This window comes from Hemicordylus capensis, chromosome 2 (assembly GCF_027244095.1).
Source record: "Hemicordylus capensis ecotype Gifberg chromosome 2, rHemCap1.1.pri, whole genome shotgun sequence".
Classification (NCBI taxonomy): Eukaryota; Metazoa; Chordata; class Lepidosauria; order Squamata; family Cordylidae; genus Hemicordylus; species Hemicordylus capensis.
In genome coordinates, this window is record NC_069658.1 from 395133854 (window position 1) to 395147619 (window position 13766).

The 13766-nt window shown below is 44.9% G+C and overlaps 1 protein-coding gene across 8 annotated transcripts in view; it reads left to right on the forward strand.

The window, feature by feature from the left end:
• The first annotated feature begins 4452 nt into the window (after positions 1-4452).
• Positions 4453-13766, forward strand: part of FADS6 (fatty acid desaturase 6) — a 29630-nt gene continuing 20316 nt past the window's right edge. For 2 of the 8 annotated variants that reach the window (XM_053303167.1, XM_053303168.1), the window contains exons 1-3: positions 4453-4585; positions 6190-6318; positions 11180-11230. The gene's annotated coding sequence lies outside the window, so the exon portion shown is untranslated. The remainder of the gene's footprint in view (positions 4586-6189; positions 6319-11179; positions 11231-13766) is intronic. The other 6 variants (XM_053303169.1, XM_053303171.1, XM_053303166.1 and 3 more) reach the window with 4 other exon arrangements.

The window sequence follows — 13766 nt, forward strand, 5'->3', positions numbered from 1 at the left end:
AAAGGTTAATTTTGTGTGCATCATGTAATGTGAAGCAAAGCTGCAATGCAGAGTTATTACAGCATCTCTAAAATCAAGCAGTACCAAACAACAACTATACCAGATGCTGAGAAAACTCAGTGAGACTGGAACCAGTGCATGAATACAACAGAGGCTATGTTTCTGCTTCTCATTGGCTAAAGCTATATTTATGTAATAACAAGACATTAAGCCTCTACACACGATCACCCAGATCTGGGTTATCTGCTGCTAACCCAGGTCTTCATGCACATGTGAACCAGGGCAAAAACCCCAAGCCCAGGCTGTTCAAAACTGAGTAACCCTGCTTCTAATCCTGGGTCTCAGCCAAAGTTAGTGCAGAACAAGGGTCCCAGTACTTGGGTTTATGGATTGTGTGTCTGCTTTCTGCTCCATTTGTGGGTCCCGGCAGTTGGCCGCCATGTTTTTAAAAGAGCATGGTGGCTGGAGGGACTGTGCTCTGCACAACCCACTCTACGATCATTTGCTTGAAATGGCTTGAATGGGGCTAGCCCCACCACCCTCGTGGCCATTCAGAGTGCAGCTGCTGACGTCATGGGTGTTCCCTTCTCCTGGCCACACGGTGCATTGTGGGAAAGTTCTCCTGCATCTCAGAGGCTTTCCAAGCTCACCGCTGCAGCCCTCATCTGGGAGCAGGGTTTGCAGAGCTCAACGGTGGCTCTGATAAATTGTCCAGGATGGGGGTAAGGCAAGCCCCAAATCTCCCCCTTCTGATTGTGCACAAGCACCCTGTGTGTGTGTGTGTGTATAGAATGTGAACCAATACAATAACTCTTGAGTTGTGTGTCCTGAAGTGCCCTCGCACCCTATTCCCAGAGTATTTACCTGTAACTCAAACCTAATTCAGAGAGCTTTTTTCCCAGGGATATGCAATGAGATTTATTTATTTATTTTGCAGATGTGGGAATTGTTTGTGTTGTGTTGGAAGAACATATTGTGTGAATTGGTAGCACATTGTTCTGAGTCACTAGTGTATCCACGTACTTTTATTTTGGCTGCAATCCCAGAGCTACCTTTGAGAATTCAATTTCACAATTCTTGGTTTTTCTCATTAATTGATTGGTATCTTATAAAAAACGTGTGTGTGTGTGTGTGTGTGTGTGTGTAATTCTCAGTTGTTACAATTGCATTTGCATCATAAATATATATTTTAATACATCTAATAGGTATATTGCACCACCTGTTCCGCTATTATTGTTAACAAAAAGGTAACCATCTTTTTAAAAAGAGGAATTTATTTTCTGTCTCCCTTCTTTCACTTTACATTCCATGCTATATTAACAGAGAGGCAGAGTAGGCAGCGGCAAAATTTGAGAAGCAGCAAATTTTGCCCCTCCTCAAATTTTCCCTCCCCTCTCTGTGGGCAGCGGCGTCTGCAGCAAGGGTGGAGTAGGTGAGGGAAAAGTCCACCCTTTTACCTTATTAAGAAAAAAGGCAAACCTTTTTTTGTTTAAGGTAAAAGGGTGGCAAATGCCTTTTTGCCTATGGGTGACAAAAACCTTAATCCGCCCGTTTACATCATTAGTCAGCTTGGCCATTGTGGCCTAGTTGAACTAGCAATGGCAGGAGTCCCTGAAATGACTACAATTCCCAAGATGTCCTGTGCCTTTCTCAGTACTGCAGGGAAATTAAAATTTAAAAATCCAAAAACTTAACTGGAAACTTTTAGAAAAGAAGCTGTAGTAGCTGCTGTCCTGTCACTGCTGCTGTCCTGTTTCTCCTGCCCAGTCTTGTAAGTAAAAGCATGGGGCGGGAGGGGGGCGGGATTGAAGTTTTGCTCCCAATTCAAAACAATCTCTTTGAACTGTATCTAAATGCAGTGGATCTCCTGAAGTGCTGAATTGAAATGAGGGCCCTCTGAAGCACCAAGCAGCTCTCAAATTACATGGGGAAAACTTTGCACCATGCAGAGGTGCTCTTACCCCTGGTCTTTGGGGTCAAAGTCCAGGGCCTCCACACCATGGGGCCCCCCAAATCCTCTTTAGTCTGGCCTGGGTGGTGTGGTTTGTGCCCTCAAGAACCTACATATTAAAAATGATCCTTAACTTGCAGCAGGGGGCGGCGGGGGAGGGGGCTCCAAAGGCATTTAGGTCCAGGATCCAAAATTACCCAGGTGCACCTCTGGCACCGTGCTCATACTCTTCTAACTTTTGACAAAGTTTCTTTTGCTTACTGAGTAGCAAAGAACCAAAAGAAACAGAGATAACAAAAATAGCCTAGATCCTGCGTTGGCAACTAATTTTTAATAGGATTCATACTTCTTCTTCTTCTTCTTCTTCTTATTATTATTATTTTGCATTTATATCCCGCTCTTCCTCCAAGGAGCCCAGAGCGGTGTACTACATACTTAAGTTTCTCCTCACAACAACCCTGTGAAGTAGGTTGGGCTGAGAGAGAAGTGACTGACCCAGAGTCACCCAGCTAGTATTATGGCTGAATGGGGATTTGAACTCGGGTCTCCCCCAGTCCTAGTCCAGCACTCTAACCACTACACCACGCTGGCTCATCTCAGCAAAGGTTGGAGGCCAGCAACATTGACTCCCATATAAACCAAGACACAGGCAGACTCTAGCACACTCTCTCTGTCCAATTCCCAATCTTTTGGGCAGGGTAGGGGAGCTGTTCAGCAGGGTCAGTCAGTAACGTTGCAAGTCAGAGATCTGAGCAACAAGAGGTCCAAGAGACAGCCAGAGCTTGCTTGACAATGGTCTAGAGCATGACTGCACAACTTTGGCCCTCCAAATGTTTTTGGACCACAGCTCCCATCATCCCCAGTCACAGTGGCCAATAGGAATTATGGGGGTTGTAGTCCAAAATCTGCAGGAGGGCCGAAGTTATGCAGCCCTGGTCTAGAGAACTCTGTAGCAGCAGCAGCTTCTAGCAGCAAGTGATGCTTTATCTAGACAGTCTGGCTACTCCACCCTTCCTGGAATCCTAAGCCCTATTCACACATTATGTTCAATGCATATACAGTGTACAGTGTATACTGTCTGTATACAGTATATTCACATACAGATCTATTCACACATTATGTTCAATGCACATACAGTGTACAGTGTATACTGTCTGTATACAGTATATTCACATACAGATCTGTGCACATGTGTAGTTATTCACACTTTGAACACACACACAGACACAGACACACCAGTACCCTTCCTATCTGGATCCTGCATTTCAGAGGGCCAGCTCATTTTAAAAATGAATGCAGGTACATTCATTCACACAAAAACATGTACGTGTGTACAGACACCTGAACACACATTCTGTACAACATAATATCAGAATAGGGTTCTAGAGGGTCCCTTCCCAGATCCTAACTGTATCATCCTCCTAAGTAGGGCTTTGGAATGAGGTCCCTCGTGCTGCCAGGCATGGGAATGCTGCTGCTATGGATCTGAGCTTTGGGTTGGGCTCATTGCTGCCTCTGCTCTTGAGGTCCTGCTAGTGATCTACAATCCAGTGTTGGGATGCAGTCTAGCTGTGGTATGTCGGGCACCCTGATTCTGAGGCTCCCTAAGTGGAGTATTGTCCTGAGTATCATCATAGTTCATCATAGGTGTTCCTCCTGGGCATCTTGTCTCCTCCTAGTCCTGATTCATGCTGGGACTCACAGTAGAGTCTGAGGAGAAGGTCTCATCCAATTCCAGCACTGAGAGCTGGCAGGTCCTCTTGATACCCTCCCAGTGTGAACAGTAAGAGATGTTTGGGAAGGATCTTTTCTTAGGTCCTTCTTCTGCTCACCACTACTTGCCTGTTTGTCTTGAAGTATGGTACATGAAAGGGAGAATTAGTACATAGGTAGAATTTGTACATAGCCTCTGTAAAGGAAGAATTCATACATAGCCTCTGAAAATGAGATAATTCGTACATAGCCTCTGTTGATGATCACAGTGGGAAGGAGCGGGTGAAAGTGTCCTTTGCCTGTGTCTCATTCTGAAGAAAGTGGCAGAGGTTGACAATTGTATGTGTGTGTGTGGCCCCTTGGAATACTGGGCTATACTCACAGCTGGAAGCAAAGCATTTCATTTCATTTCATTTCATTCATGCATTCATATATTTAATTCATATTCTGCCTGACTCCAAAGGCTCTAGCAGCTGGAAGTTGCCTTTGGGCCTTCAGATGACAAAGTCACTGAGGAAGAGGGGGCAGAAATAGATGTGTGTTCCTGTTCCTCCATGGCATTTGAGGCTCCACCATCACAACCTCTTAGACATGTGTTGGTAATTATGTCTGTATGACCTACTAGTTAAGCCCATGTTTACTGCCACGAGCTCTTTGGAGGAAGGGGTGCAATACAAACATGATAGGTACTAGGTAGACCTAGTGGGTCGACAGACGAGTGGGGATGCTGTTCCTCAACTCCAGCGTTAGGTGCTGCTATGGTACTTCGCTTCCAAAGGGTCTCGGTTCTTGCTACAGTGTGCATGTATGGGTGCCATGGCAACAAAGGAAACAAACCCACCAGAGTGGGTAAGCATGGGAAGACATCACTGTAGGAGTAGGGAGTATGAGGTAGCTGAGGTTAAAGCTATATGAACAAAAGTAAGTAGTGGTCAGTATTTTAGTAAACATATTCAGGAGAGGATGTATTTTCACACACTTTCTGATATAAGGTTGCCAACTCTTGAAATAAGAAATTCTGGTATTGGGAAGCAGGGCCTAGATGTGGAGAGCCTTCTGAGCCACAAGGCAGACCTCAGAGCAGGCCTGGAGGTGCAGCCTGGTGAATTTAGTCTGGTGGGTTTTGGCAGGCTAAGGGTGTGTGGAGCCTGGCATATGAACTGTCGAATCATTGGAGCCAATGGGATTTTCGCCCCACCCAGGCAAATAGCACATGTGGTAGTGGGGCAATTCAGTTCAAGACTATGAAGAGGGCAGGGTTGAAGCTGTCAGCAGAGTTAACAAATCCACTCGTCACACAGAGCTAAGCATTTCTTTGTAATACTTTACTACTACAAAGTAGTATTGGGTTGGTCTGGACAATACCTTACCAGCCCACACAGTTAAGAAGGAGACATGCCAAGGGCACGCCCCCTCAAGATGTCCTCTGTGGGTTGTCTGGACACCATCCTGGCACATCTCGTTAGTGTGTGAATGGAGAGGGCCTTCATATACACGCCAAAAATTTGTGTATTTGGACTGCATGTAGATGGGCCATCTGGATAAGCAGCTCCAATGTGCAATGAAGGCCTATTCTGGGAGGGCATCCAGACGCCTGCAAAGGACTACATTATGGGTGTGCTCTTGACGCATCCTCTTCCTAATCACTTGGGCTGGTAAGGTATTGTCTGAACTGACCCACTGTGCAACATGGCAGGGTAAGGAGAAAAGGGACAAGAAGAAGTTATAATTTAAAAAAAAATTGCATGGACTGAAGCAGAGAGCAAGAATATGAAATAATCCTGACTAGCAGATAAAGCTCCCACCAGCTAAACGCTAGATTACAGCTCCACCTGCTGGCTGGAGGAGCTGTTTTACGTTCCATCCTGACTCCTACCTATATATTGGTTTCATTTCACCATCACTTTTATAACACAAGGCCTTTATTCCCACCAGGCAGAAACAGCTTGTCTCAATAAGTGGGGGGGGGGGTGGGGCAAAGGAGGCACAGCTGCATCTCCTTCCCAGAGCACCATTCGCTTCTACCACCACCAGGTTAATGAGAGCCACACTGTCTCTTATTAACGCGGGGACAGGAGGGACAAAGGCACACGTTTGGGAAAGAGAGGCAGCTGTACCTCTTTTGGCACCCCCCGCTTGTTGGGACAAATTGCTCCCACTGCAAATGTCCTGATCCAGATAGCTCTTTCCTGTTCATGCTATGTATAAGGTGGGAAAGCAAGCATGAAAGGGCAACCAAACTGGAGTTGTTATGACAAATTCCTACCACCTTTAGGTGGAGAGCTTAAGCAGCGCAGATGGTTTGTTCTGATGGATATTTAGTTTTTACTAACAATTTCATCAACATGATATTCAAAATAATACAAAGTACAAGAAAACAACCATAATTATTTTAACTGAGGCTCCCTCTTGAAGGGAGGGGTGGAAAATATTCCATAAAAAGGGGCCCCATTTTTGTTCAACCCTAATTTCAAGTAAGGTGATGTTTCATTGGCAAGCTTTAACTTGCCTCTTTAATTTAACAGATGTAAAGCAGGGTTTGTTGTGACATGGATGACCAAGGATCAGCTTGTAATTGTTCATCAGATTTCTGATTCCTATCAAGAACTCAGGCCATCTGCATTGCCACAAGAGGCATAATCTGCATATTATAGGTACAAGATGGTTTGATTTGTGGAAATTTATTTATTTATTTATTACATTTCTAGACTGTCCCATCCAAAGCCTCTGGGCAATGCACAAGTTAAAAAATAAATAAAAACAAACACCATTTAAAACGCACTGCTTAAAATAATATAAAAACAATTTTGAAACAGTTCAGAACCATTTAAAACCAATTAAAAATACTTACAAACAATTTAAAAACCTTGGAAGGCCAGGCCAAACAAGTAACTTTTTAAGACTCTCTTAAAAGCCAACAAAGAGCATAAATTACGGATATCTGCCAGGAGTGTATTCCATAGGCCAGGAGCAGCTACAGAGAAGGCCTGGCTTTGTCGCTAACAGACGTACTGGTAGTAACTGGAGAAAGACCTCTCCAGATAACCTCAACAGGTGATGGGGATCATACAGAAGAAGGCACTCTCTAAGTTAGCCCGGCACTCTCTAACTTAGCTCTCTGTTAGCCAAGCCATTTAGAGCTTTAAAGGTAATAGCCAGCACTTCGTATTTTGCCCGGAAACATAGCGGTGGCAACACAACTGTTTTAAAACAGGTATAATATGGTCTCTCTGGGTTACTCCAGAGACCAGTCTGGCTGCTGCATTTTGAACAAACTGAAGTTTCCGAACTATATACAAAGGCAGCCCCACATAGAGCGCATTGCAATAGTCAAGCCTGGAGGTTACCAGTTGATGCACTACTGTTTTGAGATCGTTCTCTTCAAGGAATTGATGCAGCTGTCGAATCAACAAAAGTTGATTGCAAGTGCTCCTGGCCATAGCCTCCACCTGAGATACCGGAGTGAGGCCTGGATCCAAGAGCACTCCCAAGCTGCATACCTGTTCCTTCTGCGGGAGTGTAACCCCATCCAGCACAGGAAGATCTAACTCATCTCTCTGATTCTGATCCCCCACAATGAGCACCTCCATCTTGTTTGGATTCAGCTTCAATTTGTTATCCCTCATCCAGCCCATTACTGCTCGTAGGCATCCATTTAGGGAATGAATGCCATTTCCTGATGATGATGATGAGGAGGAGGAGGAGGAGGAGTAATAATAGATTTGGGTGATCCCAATTTGATCAAAAGGTGGTCAGAAAAAAAGGCCTTGTGAGCACTGCAGCACAATATAGTCACAGGAGTCTTCTTCTTCTTTTTTGCTTTGACATAAACTACATATATGTCTTTATGGCTGAATTTGCATGTAATGTGAAACCTCAGTTAAATGGGGCAGAAGTTGGAATTTGTGTATGACCAAATGCGTGAAACTGGTTTTGCAGCAATAGCAACCTGTGGTTTCCCTTACCAAACTCCAATTTGAACCTTTGGTTTATATTGAGTTTTGCTGCCCCACCCTGAGGTTTTGCGGCGGCAACGTTATATCTGAATATGAATGGCAACATAACCGTGGTTTAATGCTGTCTCTGGCAACCCAGAACTGCCTGGGATCACACCCACTCCATGCCTGCGGTGCTTCTTGCTGGCCACCTCTCTGAGCACTTGCCTGCCCCGCTGTCTCTGATATAATAAAGCAGTTGCCCAGGAACAGAGATGCCGCCATGTCCCATCCCAAGGTTGTAAGCCTGTCAAATAGGCAAGTCACATGGGGGCATACCCTTGCTCCCCCCTCCTGGCCATCAGGAGAGAAAGGGGACGGGATGGCAAGATGGGCACTATGTATTTGCTCTCTAAAAATGAAGCAATAAAGATGTATGTTCACAAGAACATGCAGTCACAGTGGCAACATAAACAGGGCAACCCCATTAGATTGCTGGGGTGGTAACATATGGCAAGGCGGTGATACCTGGGGTCGGGTTAAAAGGCAGCCCCACTCAGGAATTCTTGAATGGCTTAAGTCTATTTTTTGTACAATGATGGAAGTGAGGCCCAGCCCCTTCCCCTTGGGTTAATGCATGCAGTCCCTAGGCTTACTCACGAGAAGGGCAAGATCAGCCTTGTTTCCAGTGGCAGCAGAGATTCCTCATATTTATTTATTTATATTTTTATACTGCCTGATATGTGCATCCCTAGGCAGTGTATGTGATGAGGATGGATGCTGCTCCTGAGTGGACTGCTCTCTCATGAGAGTGGAGGCCATAGGGATACCCCTTCACAGCTCATGAGAGGACCCATCCGGGAGGACAGGGGGGTCTGGCAAATCACTAATAATGTATGATGAATGCCCTTCTCCCATGGATCGCTCTCTCATGAGAGTGTTAGGCCACGGAGACACGTGTGTGGGCCGGATGGCAGATGGCACCCAGCCTGGTTGCTCCACACAAGCAAGCTGTGGGGATGGGTACCCCAGCAACACTTCTCCCTGGCTTGGAGACTGCCGTGAAGAAGCAAAGCAGGCCCTCTGCCAGCTCGTCCCCCCCATTTCAACACATCCTTCTTTATTTTTGCCTAGAATAGTGACCCCACTGTTCTGGGATCACAGACAACCGGGGCTTCCCTCTCCCATGAATCCCCGTGGCAGCAGATCTGCATATGCTACAATGCCGGTCTAAACCTGGGAAATTTGAATGAGAGCAAAGAACTGTCCCAGATACCCAGCCATGGAGTGAGGCTGATGGCAGCCAGTGTTTGGCTGCCGCGGCCTCTGGCCCAACCCCCACACCTGCTGTCAGTCGCGGGGCCCCAGCTAGGCACACCCCCCCACATCTGATGTCAGATGTGGGGGCATGGTCTCCCTCCCAAACGGGGCCATGCGGCCCTGTTTGGAAGGCAGATTGGGCTGTGCTGCTTTGGGCAGCGTGGGCGGGAACGACTCTCCCTGCCATTAAAGGCAGGGAGAGCCATTCTGGCCGTGCTGCTAACACAGCGCAGGCCGATCTCCCTCCCAAACGGGGCCACACAGCTCCGTTTGGGAGGGAGACTGGCCCCACTGCACTGGCAGTGAGGCCAGGAGCGGCTCTCCCTGCCTTTAAAGGCAGGGAGAGTTGCTCCAGCCTGTGCTGCCAATGCAGCGCAGGCCAATTTTGTTCCCAAACGGGGCCGTGAAATAACCCCCCTCACGTCTGATGTCAGAAAGGGGGGCGTGTCAGGGCCACGAGGCACAGCCCCTGATTAACGGCGGCCTGGGTTCTTTGAACCCATTCGTCCAATGGTGGCTCCACCCCTGCTGGTACTGATGTTTCCCCAGTCTGCCCACTCGCCAGTGCCCAGACACATGGAGCATTAAATTCTCCTTTGGGTACATCAAAGGTTTCCTTGGAGAGGAGGGGGTCACTGGGCAAAAGTTATATAATTAACTAGAAAGAATGGAGGCCCCACACAAGTGGGACCCTCCTTTTCTGAATGGCCCAACACATGAGCGTGCAGTCCGACGGATGACCGAAGGTTTTTGAGCCTAAGGTCTTCCCCAGTAGACTGGTCCTCTCATAAGAGGACTAATCCCTGGATGGAAGCCGCCATGGGGGCAGGAGTGTGGTTTGGTCTCCATGGACTGCTTTGCTGGGGTGAGCCATCACAAGAGCATCCTTGGTCACAGTGGGCCAGACCCCAGCATCCTTTGCCCTCCCTCCTAGGAAGTCATCATGCTCCCTTCCCTTTCCTGAGTAACAGAAAAGCAGTGGCTCTCAGCATCACCCTCCTGCCAGAAATGGTGCAAGGCTCTTTTGTTATGGGGCTCTTACAAGGGTGGTGGTGGTGCAATCGCTGTCAGATGAAAGGCTTGCATGGCATTTAAGGGGATTTAAATGCCCTTTCTATACCAAGGGCGGGTGGACTAATCTGAAAAGGCATGATTGTGTTTGGCACACTCCATTGAAGATTGTGGCCAATGGCTGCCACCCATGCAGACGTTCTGATGCCTTGCCCACAGTCTGGTGTGCTATGGAGCTTGCTGGGATGAGGACCTGGTGGACCAGGAAGAGGGAGGGGCTCCCCTGACCTGAAAACAGAGGTTGCTGGGCTGTGGTGGGATGAACGTCTGCGACGCGATTCACAGTTAGAAAAATGAATCACGGGTTTGGCAATGTCTGGTTTCACATGGGAACGCAGCCTGTGTGTTCCTTATTTGCTAGATGTATATACTGCCTTTCTGCCAAAGCACTCAAGTCAATTTAAATTTTATTATAGTGGTTTATAATATAAGAGAATTTATACAAAATGAACAGGGTTGGCGAATGCGGAGAGGAACTGCTACATGATGGAATTGCATAATGACCTGGTAATGATCCTTGCAGAAGTCAGACGGTTCTGTGATGAGAAAAAGCAAATGGCAGGTGGTCCCAGCCAGGACAATGGAGGGGGCCTCACTGACTCACCTCCTTCTCAGATGCAGCCAGGACAGTGGAATGGCTGCTGCAGGAGGCTGGAAGGAAGGAGCCAAATGGCTGTTTGCCTCCATCAGCCTGGCTGGAACCATGCAATAATCTGCAAACAGAGTCAGAACATTGTCCATGTGACATAAATCACATTTGTTCCTTTTTACAAAGTAAACTATCAGCATATTTTAATCTGAAAGCAAAAAGTTGTGAGCCCTTTGGGAACAGAAATATTTGCATTTGGAAAAATCCATTGTAAACTGCTCTAGGCCATCTGATAAAGCGGGATATAAATCTACTAGATAAATAATGTAATACATAGTTGATGTCCTGATTTAAGAGTGTTGAATAATCCCAGATGCATGAGGTCCTTAACTGGTGTAGGGAAGACTATCAGTCTAGTCTGATGCCATGTGTCTGGGATAGGACCCCAATGGAGAATACTGTTTAAAATTATGCTACCGTAAATAATTTTAGCAACCTTGTACTGTTTGTAAACCATCCCCCCACTGAAATACATCCAGAGTAGTGTTATGTTTTTAAGTTAATAATTACTTCTTTGATTTCACCCTCTGTTATCTCTAGATTTAGAAGATCGATGCCTTCCGCAAAACTTGAAACCTGATCCTGTTTAAAGTAATATAGATTTGGTGTTTGCTAGGCAATGAGTGATGTAGTGGCTTTTTAAAAGTTCCTTTTTAAAAAGTTGCTTAACAAACTGTTCAGCAATTCCGCTAGTGTAAAAGTATTCATGCTTGTCATTAGCAATAATTAAGACCTTATCTTTGAGCATCTTTTTTTAAAAAAATGGATTTTTTAATTTACAAATTCATAGTGTGCTTGATTTAAATGGGTCACACACTGATTTCTGATTTCATAAGATTCCAATTATTATTTCCCCCCTGGAGGGCTCAGTAAATTTTGCTCCTGCAAGTTCATTGATGATCAACTACCAATTTGCTTATTTCTGTTAATAATGCCTTCTTGGCAGCTTCATGTTGCTTATTATTAGCACTTGCTTGTCTTCTTCTACTCATCATTTATTTATTTATTTATTTATTTATTTATTTATTTATTATTTACAGAGTCAGACAAGTGTTATTGACTGGTTTGTTTTATCCAGACATCCTTCCCAAGGAACTGGGATGGCTGAATAATAATAATAATAATAATAATAATAATAATAATAATAATAATAATAATAAAGTGCAATTCTGGGGGAAATGATGGGACAATCCAATAGATTATAATAAAAAAGCAGGCTGGGTAAAAGAAGTCGAAAAATGTAACCAACAAATGCAAGATCTAATAATAACACCAGAATTAATAAGTGAAAGAGCAAAGAAAATTAAAAATTGGACTGCTCCAGGCGACGATGAACTGCATGGCTTTTGATTTAAACACCTAACAAGCCTTCATAAACAACTATCAAAACAGTTCAATCACATTTTGCAAGGAGGTGATATTGAACAATGGCTAACAACTGGGAAAACTCATCTCATCATGAAAGACCCAGCAAAAGGTGCAGTTCTGAGTAATTCTAGACCGATAACCTGCCTGCCAACCATGTTCAAATTATTAACGGGAATAATAGCAGATGAAGTAATGCAACACTTATTAACTAATAAGCAGTTTCCAGTTGAACAGAAAGCATTATTTAAAAAGCAATGAGCATGTGGAGTACACAGTTAACAATCAATGGCGAGACACTTGGTCAGGTTAGCAATAGAAGAGGTATTTTCCAAGGGGACTCACTATCCCCTCTGTTGTTTGTAATTGTAATTGCCATGATATTATTATTATTGTTGTTGTTAGGAACATAGGAACATAGGAAACTGCCATGTACTGAGTCAGTATTGTCTTCACAGACTGGCAGTGGCTTCTCCAAGGTTGCAGGCAGGAATCTCTCTCAGCCCTATCCTGGAGAAGCCAGGGAGGGAACTTAAAACCTTCTGCTCTTCCCAGAGCGGCTTCATCCCCTGAGGGGAACATCTTACAGTGCTCACATTTCTAGTCTCCCATTCAGATGCAACCAGGGCAGACCCTGCTTAGCTATGGGGACAAGTCATGCCTGCTACCACATGACCAGCTCTCCTCTCCGACAACAACAAACAGCAAGTGCCATCTTTGTAAAGAAGCAGTTGAAACAGTGGACCACCTAATCAATTGTTGTTGTTGTTGTTGTTGTTTACACAGTCAGACAAGTGTTATTGACTAGCTTGTTTTATCCAGACATCGAGTCCTTCCCAAGGACCTGGGATGGCTGAATTTTATTATCAACGTTGTTGCTGTTATTATTATAGATATTGTTGCAGAATATAGGCTATTCCCAGTAAAGCTGCTTTTTGCAATTGGCTGATGGTGATTTCTGTGGCCCCTATGGTGTTGAGGTGCTCTTCAAGGTCTTTTGGAATTGCACCTAGGGCGCCCATTACTACTGGGATTATTTTGGTCTTCTTCTGCCACAGCCTTTCAATTTCAATTTGTAGATCTTTGTATTTTGTGATTTTTTCCATTTCTTTTTCTTCTATTCTGCTATCCCCTGGTATTGCTATGTCAATTATTTTGACTTGTTTTTCTTTCTTCTCGACTACAGTTATATCTGGTGTATTGTGTGGCAGATATTTGTCTGTTTGTAGCCGGAAGTCCCATAATATTTCTGCATCTTCATTTTCGACAACTTTTTCAATTTTATGGTCCCACCAATTTTTGGCTACAGGTAGCTTGTATTTTTTGCAGATGTTCCAGTGTATCATCCCTGCTACCTAGTCATGCCTTTGTTTGTAGTCAGTCTGTGCAATCTTTTTACAACAGCTGATTAGGTGGTCCACTGTTTAATCTGCTTCTTTACAAAGGCGGCACTTGCTGTTTGTTGTTGATTTTTTGACTTTTGCTCTTACTGCATTTGTTCTTAGTGGCTGTTCTTGTGCAGCCAGTATTAAACCCTCTGTTGTGGTTCAACAGAGTGGTTCAAGTTGCCTGACTTGAACCACTGCCAGGTCTTGGTGGTGTTTGATTTTCCAGTGATACTGTGCAAATATTGACCATGCAGTGGCTTATTTTTCCATTTTTCTGCACGGTTCTTGACTTGTTCTTTCTTGTAGGCCTGCTTTGTTTCATTGGTGTTGAAGAGTTTCTCATTATTGACCATCTTAATTGCATCTTCTTCACT